Below are 14,205 nucleotides of genomic sequence, written 5' to 3'. Positions count from 1 at the left end.
CACTTATCTTTATATAGCACCTTTAACATAGCAAAACATCCCAAGAAACTTTACAGTTGAGCTCAGACTCAAGCAGGAATATGAGGAAAGATTAGGGAAGGTGGATAAAAGTGCTGATAAAGAGGTAGGCTTTAAGGGTGGTTTTGAAGTTGGGTAGAGATGTATCAAGGAGAAGGCTTGCAGAGTGAATGTGTGAGATAGCTGAAGGCAGCATTGCTAATGGTAGACCAGAGAAGGGGCAATGCATAGGGGGACCATAGTTAGAAGAGCAGAGGGCGTGGGCAGAAGTGTAAGGCTGGAGAAAGTTGCAAAGATAGGGAGGAGAGAGGCCATAAAGGGATTTTGAAGCCATGGAAGAACTTGAAGATAAAGAGGGCAATTTTGAAATTGTTGGACAGACAGTTGGGAAACCAGTAGAGATCAGCAAGGATAAAGGTAATAGGTGAACAGAATTTAGCATGAGGCAGGATCAGCTGGAGTTTAAGAAGGTTGGATCTCAGAAGGCCAATGAGGAGTGAATTGGAAAATTACAGCCTGGTGATGATTAAGGCATGGATGAGGCTTTCAAAGGCATCGGTATGAGATAGGGTTACAGACAATGTTTCTGAAGTGAAAGCAGGCAGTCTTAGTGATGGACTGCAAGTGTGGTTTAAAACTCAGCTCAGGATCCAGCAGGACAAATAGGTTGTGCACCATCTGGTTGAGATTGAGCAGGCATCAAAGAAGGGGAATGGCATCAGGAGGCTCGGGTGCAGAGCTTCTGGCAAGGTCCAAATAGGAAGGCTTCTATCTTGTCAGTGTTGAGATGAAAGAAGTTATTACTCACCTTTGATGATTGTGGACAGGCAGTCAGACAGGATGGCAACAGTTGTGAAGTCAAAGGTGGTGGTGGGGAGGTATAGATGGATATCATGGCATTAGTATCAAAGCCAACCCATGCTTACAGTTAACATTCCAGGGGCCAACGTATATATGAGGAATAAGACAAGATCAAAGAGAGGGGGATGAAGGAAAAGGGGTTAAAGGGATATGGGAACAGGGTGGATAAATGTGATTTATTCGCTTGCTTGGAGGGTAAATGAAGAAAGGGACTAATTGGGCCAAATGGCCTGTTTCTGTGTTGTAACTTCTATGTATTTTTATGCATAGAGTTTTGAGGCACTGGAGGTGACTGTGCAGGGATGGAAGAAGAAGTCTTTGTAGGAGATGTGCTAGCTACATTGGGACAAGTAATACTAAAACCACTAAAGAGAGGTGGGAAAGAGCAGTGTTGCCGACCATGTCAAATACTACAGAAAGGTCAAGAAGGAATAATGCAATATAATTATGGTGACACAGAATTGTTGGTGACCAACCAGGGCAGTCTCAGTGATGTGGGTAGATCGGGAGCAAGACACTAATCTCTTTGCCACTAATTATATATGGCTATGAGTAATTACTTCACAATCTTTTTATGTACAGATAATATTTTAATTAGAACTACTTAAGCAAAAATGTTGGTGCTAATTAATGTTATTTAATGGCATTATCCAAATCCAATTTCAAAGTATGTCAAGTTATATGTTTGGTATTCAACATTATCTCTTCTATAATTGTACTTGTTCAATCTCCAAGCTACTTGTTTGATTGTAGTTTGTATGAAAAGTTAGGGTAACCTCACTCTATGTTCAGTATTTTCAATGCACATCAAGATATTGCAGATTACAATGCATAATTATACAAGAAATTAAGCTAAATTAGGATGATATACAACAAATCAGATTTGGTATTGGAATGAAAGAAAAAATTATCCATACTTGACCTTATTTTTATATATGTAACATATGAAACACTGAGATTCCAAAGAGTATAACACATTACAGAAGTACATCTTTATGTAGTTAGTTATTATTTTCCATTCAGTTCAATAGAACAAACTACAGCTGACCTACTAAAACTGAGAACAAATATGGATAGTTTTAAAATCAATCCAAAATTACTTAGGGTTTTAAATCATTTTAATGGTAAAACTTTTAGTTTTGCAGAAGAAAATACCGAAGCTCCAACCTACCATGATATATACATACCTAAGTATAGAGGTACTGAAATTAGATCCGTATATCAAAAAGCAACACTAGAGTGCACTGCTGTATCATTAAGAACACACATAGGTTTTACAGTCCTCTACTGCCCTCTACATAACTGACATGGTGATTATCAAATTCATTATGAATGTATCATTCCACATTAGACCTAAAATAAAATGATTAAGAGGGAAATAAAGGCGAAAAAGGTGCCATCAGAAACTGACAAAAATCAAAACCTGTTCTTAATTATGCTGCTTTTTAATAAAGTCTCAATCCCAACATTTTAATTTTTGTATATTTTTGGAAGCAAGAAATATTTGCATATATCTGAGATACAGCATCATGCCTTCACTTGTGGAACTTCAATGCAATCATCAGACACATTCCAGTTCATTCTGTGTATTTGTTCAGATGGATAACAGATAAATAATTTAGCCAGTATACTGAGGATTACACAGACACAAATTGATTCTGACTTTCCTTCATGGGAAATAGTTTACCTAAAAGAACGATACAGAAATGTTTCCTAACAGCACTGTATTATGTCATTTTGAAATTTTGAAATTGGACTGTGTAGGGGAGGAATTGATAATCAGGAATTTGATAAACCCAAACTAAGTGTGCTGAGGAGAGAAAAGTAATTGTTCAACTTTAAGACAGAGGGCTGTTTTCATCCCTAGCTGTTAGTTTCATCAATAATAATATTACTAGCACTTGGAATTTCCATGAGGGTTCGTCTAATCTCCCACCGTATACGCCATTTCTCTGAGATGTCTCCTGAAGTTACAACGAGAGATTGGGGAAACCCACTAGAATGTCTATCCCAGGAAATAGGCCCCAAAGTTTTCCACTGATATTGCACCCCAGAGGTGCTACTTCCACCTGGTGATTATTCCCAGCACTGATCCCGCCATATTTTTTTTTATTCGTTCATGGGATGTGGGCGTCGCTGGCGAGGCCAGCATTTATTGCCCATCCCTAATTGCCCTTGAGAAGGTGGTGGTGAGCCGCCTTCCTGAACCACTGCAGTCCGTGTGGTGAAGGTTCTCCCACAGTGCTGTTAGGAAGGGAGTTCCAGGATTTTGACCCAGCGACGATGAAGGAACGCGATATATTTCCAATTCGGGATGGTGTGTGACTTGGAGGGGAACGTGCAGGTGGTGTTGTTCCCATGTGCCTGCTGCCCTTGTCCTTCTAGGTGGCAGAGGTCGTGGGTTTGGGAGGTGCTGTCGAAGAAGCCTTGATGAGTTGCTGCAGTGCATCCTGTGGATGGTACACACTGCAGCCACTGTGCGCCGGTGGTGAAGGGAGCAAATGTTTAGGGTGGTGGATGGGGTGCCAATCAAGCGGGCTGCTTTGTCCTGGATGGTGTTAAGCTTCTTGAGTGTTGTTGGAGCTGCACTCATTTGGGCAAGTGGAAAGTATTCCATCACACTCCTGACTTGTGCCTTGTAGATGGTGTAAAGGTTTTGGGGAGTCAGGAGGTGAGTCACTCGCCACAGAATACCCAGCCTCTGACCTGCTCTTGTAGCCACAGTATTTATATGGCTGGTCCAGTTAAGTTTCTGGTCAATGGTGTCCCCCAGGATGTTGATGGTGGGGGATTCGGCGATGGTAATGCCGTTGAATGTCAAGGGGAGGTGGTTAGACTCTCTCTTGTTGGAGATGGTCATTGCCTGTCACTTGTCTGGCGCGAATGTTACTTGCCACTTAAGAGCCCAAGCCCGGATGTTGTCCAGGTCTTGCTGCTTGCGGGCTCGGACTGCTTCACTATTTGAGGGGTTGCGAATGGAACTTAACACTGTGCAATCATCAGCGAACATCCCCATTTCTGACCTTATGATGGAGGGAAGGTCATTGATGAAGCAGCTGAAGATGGTTGGGCCTAGGACTGAGGAATTCCTGCAGCAATGTCCTGGGGCTGAGATGATTGGCCTCCAACAACCACGACCATCTTCCTTTGAGCTAGGTATGACTTCAGCCACTGGAGAGTTTTCCACCTGATTCCCATTGACTTCAATTTTACTGGGGTTCTTTGGTGCCACACTCAGTCAAATGCTGCCTTGATGTCAAGGGCAGTCACTCTCACCTCACCTCTGGAATTCAGCTCTTTTGTCCATGTTTGGACCAAGGCTGTAATGAGGTCTGAAGCTGAATGGTCCTGGCAGAACCCAAACTGAGCATCGGTGAGCAGGTTATCGGTGAGTAAGTGCCGCTTGATAGCACTGTCGAAGACACCTTCCATCACTTTGCTGATGATTGAGAGTAGACTGATGGGACGGTAATTGGCAGGATTGGATTTGTCCTGCTTTTTGTAGATAGGACATACCTGGCTTCTGTGATGGTGGGGAAATCGGGAAGAGGCTGAGATGGATCATCCACTCAGCAATTCTGGCTGAAGATGGTTGCAAATGCTTCAGCCTTGTCTTTTGCACTCACGTGCTGGACTCCGCCATCATTGAGGATAGGGATGTTTACAGAGCCTCTTCCTCCCGTTAGTCGTTTAATTGTCCACCACCATTCACGACTGGATGTGGCAAGACTGCAGAGCTTTGATTTGATCCATTGGTAGTGGAATCGCTTAGCTCTGTCTTTAGCATGTTGCTTCTGCTGTTTAGCATGCATGTAGTCCTGAGTTGTAGCTTCACCAGGTTGGCACCTCATTTTTAGGTACTGCTCCTGGCATGCTCTTCTACACTCCTCATTGAACCAGGGTTAATCCCCTAGCTTGTTGGTAATGGTAGAGTGAGGAATATGCCGGGCCATGAGGTTACAGATTGCGCTGAAATACAATTCTGCTGCTGCTGATGACCCACAGCGTCTCATGGATGCCCAGTTTTGAGCTGCTAGATATGTACTGAATCTATCCCATTCAGCACTTTGATAGTGCCACACAACACATTGGATGGTGTCCTTAGTGCAAAGACAGGACTTTGTCTCCACAAAGACTGTGCTGTGGTCACTCCTACCAATACTAAGAACATAAGAACATAAGAAATTGGAGCAGGAGTAGGCCAATCGGCCCCTCGAGCCTGCTCCGCCATTCAATAAGATCATGGCTGATCTGATCCCAACCACAAATCTAAAGAACACAAGAAGTAGGAGCAGGACCCGGCCACACAGCCCCTGGGCCCTCTGCGCCACCCACAGGGCATTGACCGATCCGAACTCAGCTTCATGTCCAATTTCCTGCCCGCTCCCCATAACCCCTAATTCCCTTTACTTCTAGAAAACTGTCTATTTCTGTTTTAAATTTATCTAATGATGTAGCTTCCACAGCTTCCTGGGGCAGCAAATTCCACAGACCTAGCACCCTCTGAGTGAAGAAGTTTCTCCTCATCTCAGTTTTGAAAGAGCAGCCCCTTATTCTAAGATTATGCCCCCTAGTTCTAGTTTCACCCATCTTTGGGAACATCCTTACTGCATCCACCCGATCAAGCCCCTTCACAATCTTATATGTTTCAATAAGATCGCCTCTCATTCTTCTGAACTCCAATGAGTAGAGTCCCAATCTACTCAACCTCTCCTCATATGTCCGCCCCCTCATCCCCGGGATTAACCGAGTGAACCTTCTTTGTACTGCCTCGAGAGCAAGTATGTCTTTTCTTAAGTATGGAGACCAAAACTGTATGCAGTATTCCAGGTGCGGTCTCACCAATACCTTATATAACTGCAGCAATACCTCCCTGTTTTTATATTCTATCTGTCATGGACAGATGCATCTGCGACAGGTAGATTGGTGAGGACGAGGTCAAGTAGGTTTTTCCCTCGTGTTGGATCGCTCACCACCTGCCGCAGGTCCAGTCTGGCAGCTATGTCCTTTTGGACTCGGCCAGCTCGGTCAGTAGTGGTGCTACCGAGCCACTCTTGGTGATGGACATTGAAGTCCCCCACCCAGAGTATATATCATAGGTTTTTCTCATTTGTATTTCCTTTGGCGTTGGCTCGGCACATCCCCTGTGTAACATAATACTGTGCTGGGGGGGCTGGCTGTGTCTCCGAAGGGAGCTTCTGTGCAGCCTGGTCATGTCTGCCATGTTTCACTGGTGTGGTGGTCTGAGGGCAAAGGCTGGAGCCCTGGCAAGTGCTGTTGTCTTGAGAGTCAGCAGCATCAGGCACTTGGGTTGAAACCATCGCCCTTCCACTTGGCCCTGGTCCTGTAGCCCCAGGCATCAGCTAGATGGCTGGTGTGATGGCAGCCATAAAATCCTGGAAACCCTGAGTCACTGCATTAGTCATGCACTGGAAGGCATGATTCACGGTGCCCTCTAATCTGCCCCCTAATGCCGCCAGAGCTGAAATCTGAGGTTCCATGGAGGCGGAGATCCGACTGGTCCATGACTGCCTCCTACCTGAGGATCTACTACATGCCCCAATGCAGTTGCCATTTGCTATATCAATTCATGCAGAGCAGGCACCACCAGCATGATGTTGCCGCTTATCAGAGCTGTGGACTCTGCAGCCGCACCTGTGAATTGCCGCAAATCAGGGGAGATGCTCCTCGGGGCACTCACGTACCTTTCATGTTCCCGAAACATGTGTCTCTTAAGACAAGAACCCATGAGGTCTGGGTCTCATGACTCTTCAGTCTTTGGCCAACTTCTACTTTGCCCCTTTGGATGGATGGTTACATCCTCGCCCACTTCCTACTCTCTTGGTCCCTCAAGCTATCAGAGTCAGCTAGTAAGCTTACCTGGTCAAAAGCAAAATATTGCCACTGCTGGAAATCTGAAATAAAAACAGAAAATGCTGGAAATATTCAGTAAGTCAGGTAGCATCTGTGAAGAAAGAAACAGAGTTAATGTTTCAGGTCGATGACCCTTCGTCAGAACTGGAAGAAGTTGAAGATTAAACAGTTTTTAAGCAAGTAAAATTTCAAAATTTGCAGATGACACGAAACTTGGAAGGTTAGTGAACATTGAGGAGGATAGTGATAGACTTCAAGAGGACATAGACAGGCTGGTGGCATGGGCGGACACGTGGCAGATGAAATATAACGCAAAGAAGGGTGAAGTGATACATTTTGATAGGAAGAACAAAGAGAGGCAATTTAACTAAAGGGTACAATTCTAAAGGGGGTGCAGGAACAGAGAGACCTGGGAGTATATGTGCACAGGTCATTGAAGGTGGTAGAGCAGGTTGAGAAAGCAATTAAAAAAGTGTATGGGATCCTGGGCTTTATAAATAGAGGCATAGAATACAAAAGCAAGGATGTTACGATGAACCTTTATAAAACATTGGTTCGGCCACAACTGGAGTATTGTGTCCAATTCTGAGCACCGCACTTTAGGAAGGATGTGAAGGCCTTAGAGAGAGTGCAGAAAAGATTTACTAGAATGGTTCCAGGGATGAGGGACTTCAATTATGTGGATAAACTGGAGAAGCTGGGGTTGTTCTCCTTAGAGCAGAGAAGATTGAGAGGAAATTTGATAGAGGTGTTCAAAATCATGAGGGGTCTAGACAGAGCAGATAAAGAGAAACTATTCACATTGGTGGAAGGGTCGAGAACCAGAGGACACAGATTTAAGGTGATTGACAAAAGAACCAAAGGCGACATGAGAAAAATCTTTATTACGCAGCGAGTGGTTATGATCTGGAATGCACTGCCTGAAAGGGTGGTGGAGGCAGATTCAATCGTGGCTTTCAAAAGGGAATTGGATAAGTACTTGAAGGAAAAAAAAATTGCAGGGCTATAGAGAAAGAGCAGGGGAGCAAGACTAGCTGGATTGCTCTTGCAGCGAGCCGACATGGGCTTGCCGGACCAAATGGCCTCCTTCTGTGCTGTAACCATTCTATGATTCTAAGTACAGAGCCAGGGAAAGGGGGAGAGGAGGAAAGAACAAAAGTGAAGGTCTCTGATAGGGTGGAGGGCAGAAGTGATTTAATGGCAAAAGGGATGATGATGCAAGGCAAAGAGGGTGGTAATGGGACAAGTAAAGAAACAAAAGATGGGTCTAGAGGAACTGTAAATGGCAACAGCGGAACCATTACTAGCATCTGCTGTCTGAAAAAAATGGGAGCAGTGGTTATGATCTGAAGTTATTGAAATCAATGTTGAGTCCAGAAGATTGTAAAGTGGCTAATCTTAGCTAGCTCTTCCTAACTATCTGCCCCTGGGGTCCTGTCTCTGCACTGGTGCCTGGAACAGGTGAACTGGGTGATGTTACTGTTGAGTCGGAAGGGCTAGGTGGTGGCGGGGATGGTGTGTTTTCAGATGAGGAGAGAGGAATAAGACCCTGGTCTCCTTATTTCTCCTCAACACCATACTCATGGAGGCAACGGGAATGTGGAGGTCCAGGCTCTCTTCCTCCTGGAGCTGCTCCCCCTTCTCCTCCTCACTTAGCTGCTGTGGCTTTGTTGGACCTCTAGGAAGAAAAGGTAAGAATCATTGTGCATGTCCCCCTCAGGATGTTGTCTCTATTTAAAGGGGGTGGAAGGCTGGGGCTGTGTAATGGTGCAAAGGGCTGCCATGAAGAGATAACACGTACTCACTTTGCTGTGTCATGATACCGCTGACCTCAGCTTCTGCCACAGTCATGCAGCGTTGCAACCCTGGAGCTGGATGGCCTTCTCCTCATGTGGGGTTGGGTTCTGAGAACAGGGATGTCTTCCTCAGCGATCTTCCTCTCTCTAACGTTGTGCACCAACTTGTCCTGCAAAGACAATGTAGGTGAGGCTTGCAGTTGATCACAGGAGTCGTCGTAGTTTTGGTGTGCAAAAGGTGCAGGTGTGAGAGTGCCAAGTTGGTGCAGCGTGTTTGGGGGTTGTGTTTGTCAGTTGGTGTGTGATCATGGAGCTGTGCAGGATTGGGTGATAGAGGTGCCTTAAGCTGAGTGCAGACTGAAGTGTCGGTTGTGTGAGTGTTGCTTTAAGAGAGTTTAGAGTGTGATGGTGCCCATTGTTGGCAAGGAAGAAAGGGAGAGCATGATGAATGTCATACCTTGCCAGCTCTGGTCAGGTTGTTAATTTTTTTTTGATACTCCTTTGAAATTCTGGAAGTCACAGGATTGGCACACAGAGCCAGTGCTACCATCTTCCAGATGCCACAAATGATGATTTGGGCTGGCTTGGCCTTCATGCTCCCAAGAAGTCGGTCCCTCCTCGTCTCTATTTCTTCTACAAGGGCTTGCAGGTCCTCCTCCTGGCTGCCTTGCTTCTCTTAGATGTCACAGCAGTGATCATCTCCCTTAAAATGGAGATGCTGCTGAGACAATGGAAACCAGTGGAGGTCAGCAAACATATGACTGAATATCTGACACTTACCTCCAACTTCCAAACCTCACTCTGAAGAATGGTGTATGTTTGGCGCTTTCATAGTGCTCCGCCCATATGTCCTCGGGTCCCTATTGGTTATGTTGAATATGCATATGTTTTATGCATATGTCGGTTTTTACATTCCGGCGTAGGCAAATAAGATCCACAGGAAATTTGCGTATAAATTCCCGTCAGCGCGATCACCTTAGGAAACGGCGTAAATACCTGCGAGATTTTGGTGCAAATAACACTGAGGAAATTTTGAGCCTTAGTTTTGTATCTATCTACTGATGAGATTGTTTTCAGAATAGGTTGATTGGAAATCTGCTATTCCATGTTTCAGTAAACTGTGTCTTTTTTATATACAAATGGCCCCAAAGTTTCATGCGGCCATTTTCCCTGATGTTGCACTGCTGAGCCAGAACTTCTGTTTGCTGATCCACTCTGGCACTGATCCCACTGTAAATTGCAGGGTCCATTCATTTTCATATCCTCTAATATTGGCTGAGCGCAACTTCCATGTAACATGCGAGTGCTGCACAGTTGGGATGGGGGGGAGGGTTGGAAATTTAAAGTGCAGCCTTTAAAAAGCCTTGAATGGCTGAAGACTTCAGCAACAGGCTGGTAAGTATTAAATTTTTTGCAAGACTCAGCTGAGTGTCAGGTAAGTTTAATAGATTACTTATGTGGGATTTTGAGGCACTTTTAAAGAATGTTTTATCAAGTGGAAATACAGGCAGAGGCACCCAAAGAAATGAGCAGGGCATTGGAAGGAGGCAGAGAAGAGGCCAACCATCAAACACTCCATGAAATGTGGCAAAAGAAAGACTGCTGTGTGCCCATGGGAGAAGACCTCAGAAAAAGTGCTCACCTCAGTACTACATACCAATGCCAGAAAAAAAATCAATGATCTGACAAGAACAGGCAAAGTAACAGACCGACCAATCTCCCTTTTCTCTTGGGCACCATGGACACCAGCAAAATGTTTACCCTTTAAAATGACTAGCTGCACAAGTCGCTCTTAACAATGCACTGTGATTAAAGGGCCCACTAATTCTGTATCTTACAATACATGTTGCCAACTTCCCTAACAGTATTTATTTGTATGCAGAACTTTAAAATCCCTTCTTCCAATGTAACAGGTTGCTACCAGCAATTCTATTACACAGCTATCTGATGCCACCTAGGCCTTAGCCTCATTCATTCAATCTTGTTGCAGGAAAAACTTGCACCAATGCCTGTGATGAGCCATTACAACATCTGAGAGCTGACTCCGTACGAGGAGCAAGCCAAAGAGCTAGTGAGGAGGCACTTTGCACTAGGCAACGCCTCAAATTTAAAATTATCATCCTTGTGTTCAAATCCCTCCATGGCATCACCCTTCCCTATCTCTGTAACCTCCTGCAGCCCTACAACCCTCCGAGATCTCTGCGCTCCTCCGATTCTGGCCTCTTGCACATCCTTGATTTTCATCGCAACAGCATTGGTGACCATGCCTTCAGCTGCCTAGGCCCTAATTTCTGGAATTCCCTCCCTAAACCTCTCTACCTCTCTCTCCTCCTTTAAGACGGTCCTTAAAACCTACCTATTTGATGAAGCTTTTGGTCACCTGTCCTAATATCTCTTTATGTGGCTCGGTGTCAAATTTTGTTTGATAATGCTCCTGTGAACTGCCTAGGGACATTTTATTACATTAAAGGTGCTATATAAATGCAAGTTTTTGTTGTAGGTGTGGGAGATGGTGAGATTATGGGTCAATGCAGGTTGTGGGTGTAGATCCAGACAATCGCCAAGGAATCCCTGTGAAGCAGTAGACAGCCAGTAGCTTCCTCACCCTTCACTTTCTCCTTACTCTCAAGGAGTAATGCTCACCTATTCTTAGCTTATGCTCTACATTCCTGCAGATCCATTACAACAACAGGGTGTAGAGGACGTTGAAGAGGAACATGTTGATGAGTAGATGGAAGGAAAAAGATTATTTCTGATTTGATGAGGGTAGCGCAGTTGATGTTGTGTATATGGACTTTCAAAAGGCGTTTGATAAAGTGCTGCATAATAGGCTTGTCATCAAGATTGAAGACCATGGAATAAAGGGGGCAGTAGCAGCATGGATACAGAATTGGCTAAGTAACAGGAAACAAAGAGTAGTGGTGAATGGTTGTTTTTCAGACTGGAGGGAGGTGTACAGTGGTGATCCCCAGGGGTCGGTGCTGGGACCACTGCTTTCTTTGATATTCATTAATGACTTGGACTTGGATGCACCGGGCACAATTTCCAAATTTCCAAATTTGTAGATGACACAAAACTTGGAAGTGTAGTGAACGGTGAGGAGGATAGTGATAGAATTCAAGAAGATATAGACAGGCTGGTGGCATGAGCGGACATGCGGCAGATGAAATTTAACACAGAAAAATGTGAGGTGATACATTTCAGTAGGAAGAATAAGGAGAGGCGATATAAACTAAAGGGCAAAATTCTAAAAGGGGTACAAGAACAGAGAGATCTCGGGGTATATGTACACAAATCATTGAAGGTGGCAGGGCAGGTTGAGAAAGTGGTTAAAAAAGCAAACGGGATCCTGGGCTTTATAAATAGAGGCATAGAGTACAAAAGCAAGGAAGGCATGATGAACCTTTATAAAACACTGGTTCGGCCACAGCTGGAGTATTGAGTCCAATTCTAGGCACCACATTTTAGGGAGACTATCAAGGCCTTAGAGACAGTGCAGAAGAGATTTACTAGAATGGTACCAGGGATGGGGGACTTCAGTTATGTGGAGAGACTGGAGAAGCTGTGGTTGTTCTCCTTTGAACAGAGAAGACTAAGGGGAGATTTGATAGAGGTGTTCAAAATCATTAACGGTTTTGATAGAGTAAATAAGGAGAAACTGTTTCCAGTGGCAGAAGGGTCGGTAACCAAAGGACACAGATTTAAGGTGATTGGCAAAAGAGTCAGAGGCGACATGAGGAAACATTTTTATATGCAGCAAGTTGTAATGATCTGGAATGCACTGATTGAAAGGGTGGTGCAAGCAGATTCAATGGTAACTTTCAAAATGGAATTGGATAAATACTTGAAGGGAAAAAGTGTACAGGACTATGGGGAAAGAGCAGGGAAGTGGGGCTAATTGGATAGCTCTTTCAAACAACCAACACAGGCACGATGGACTGGATGGCCTCCTCCTGTGCTGTACCTACTATGATACTGTACCAATATATGATGGACTTGACAATGATGATGACAATGAGCATAATGATGACCAAGCCACACAAGAATCCTTGGAGCAAGACATGGCCCCATGTTTCTCTTTCCCAAATCCCTCAATGTCACCCCCTGCATTACTTGCTATCTGATTCCCATCCACCAGATCAGACACTTTCTCCTGGGGAGGAAACAGATTGCATAAGTGAAAATGTGGCACCTGATGATTTACAAAGCGCGAGGAAGCCAGAAAAGTGGGGAGTGGATGTGGACGTGCCACCTTCTCATCGGAAGCTGTGGAAAAGGCTGCTCTTGACTTTGGAGTCGTGGGAGTCAGATCTCATGGGTACTCAAATGAAGAAAAACATCACACGTACATGCAGGCTCTAAGGTCAGTCTTCGAGGATGTACAGCATGTGTGACTCTGGAGTCTACAGCCCTCATTTGCGGTAACATGAGAAAAGTGTTTTGCTCGTTGCAGACATCAGTAGAGCATGTGTCAGCTTCATTGGAGTCTGCAGCAAATGCCGCAGAATGAAAGATAAAGAAAAGCACAAAACATAGGATTCAGCAGGTACAGAGCTACAGAAAAAATGGTAAAATTTTTACAAGCTTAGTTTCCATAGATTTCTAAATTATTCTTTCATCACATTAGAATCAATATCAGAGATATACTAGTATTATATAACAATCTTATATCATGGAGGTCTGTGGCTTCACAGGATTTTTTGTCCATTAAACGCTGCACTGGGAAAACATATTCATAAAATCTACCCTATTGTGCATTACATGTTAAAACACTACTGTAACTTCAAAACAGTAGTGTTATAACATGGTTCACCATGAGTAGTGCCACTGATTTACAGTCGCTGAATAATTCAAATTTTATTTCAATAAAATGTTTACTAGTATTTTGGGGATTATATTCTGTAATTCCATGTTTATAATTAGACCCATTTTTTCCAAGTGACAGAATCAAATTCTGTTTTTATTCCATGGGATTACAGGATCTTCTGGGATTTTTACAGGTGCTTTAGGGATTGTGTTTCACGATTCTGGCTGCTTTTCCGTGAAAACCACAAATCAGCAACCTTGACCGTGAGCATCTCCATGTGCGATCCACCAGTATTAATTTAAAAGTATTTACGGGGTTTGCATTAAGCTGAGAAGCTCACAAGCAGACAAGATTTATGCAGCAAAACTGTGCTTACAGAAAGCCTGTTAGAGTTTTGGACATGACTGCAAAGAAAGCTATTTCCTGAAACTAAACCATTTTTATTGTTGCATCTTTTGTACTTGTGAGTCCTTTGTTACAGTATTAAGCAGACAGATGTATTCATTTGCCATGTTTCATCGCAGCATGCTTCACGTCTCTGCCCTTAGGAACTGCATTCAGGCATATGAGCTGCATCTCATGTCGTGAAAAATGTAACTGCTAAATTAGAATGGATTTTGTCAAGACAGCAGAAAGAATACATTAATGCTTACTGACATCCCCATCCCTGCATCTGAATGCAGTGACCTTCTGATTGCCTCTTTTGCAGTAACTAGACAGTAAGGGAAAAAGAAAACAACAAACGCTGGAACTCTGAAATGAAAAACAAAAATACTGCAATTTATGCAGCAGATCAATCGGTGTCTGAAAGAGGAAAATCAATTTCAGGTGTAACTCTTCAACAGAACG

Source organism: Heptranchias perlo, chromosome 3 (genome assembly GCF_035084215.1).
Source record: "Heptranchias perlo isolate sHepPer1 chromosome 3, sHepPer1.hap1, whole genome shotgun sequence".
In the NCBI taxonomy this organism is placed as follows: Eukaryota; Metazoa; Chordata; class Chondrichthyes; order Hexanchiformes; family Hexanchidae; genus Heptranchias; species Heptranchias perlo.
The sequence above is the reverse complement of the archived record's forward strand: the minus strand, read 5'-3'. Positions refer to the sequence as shown.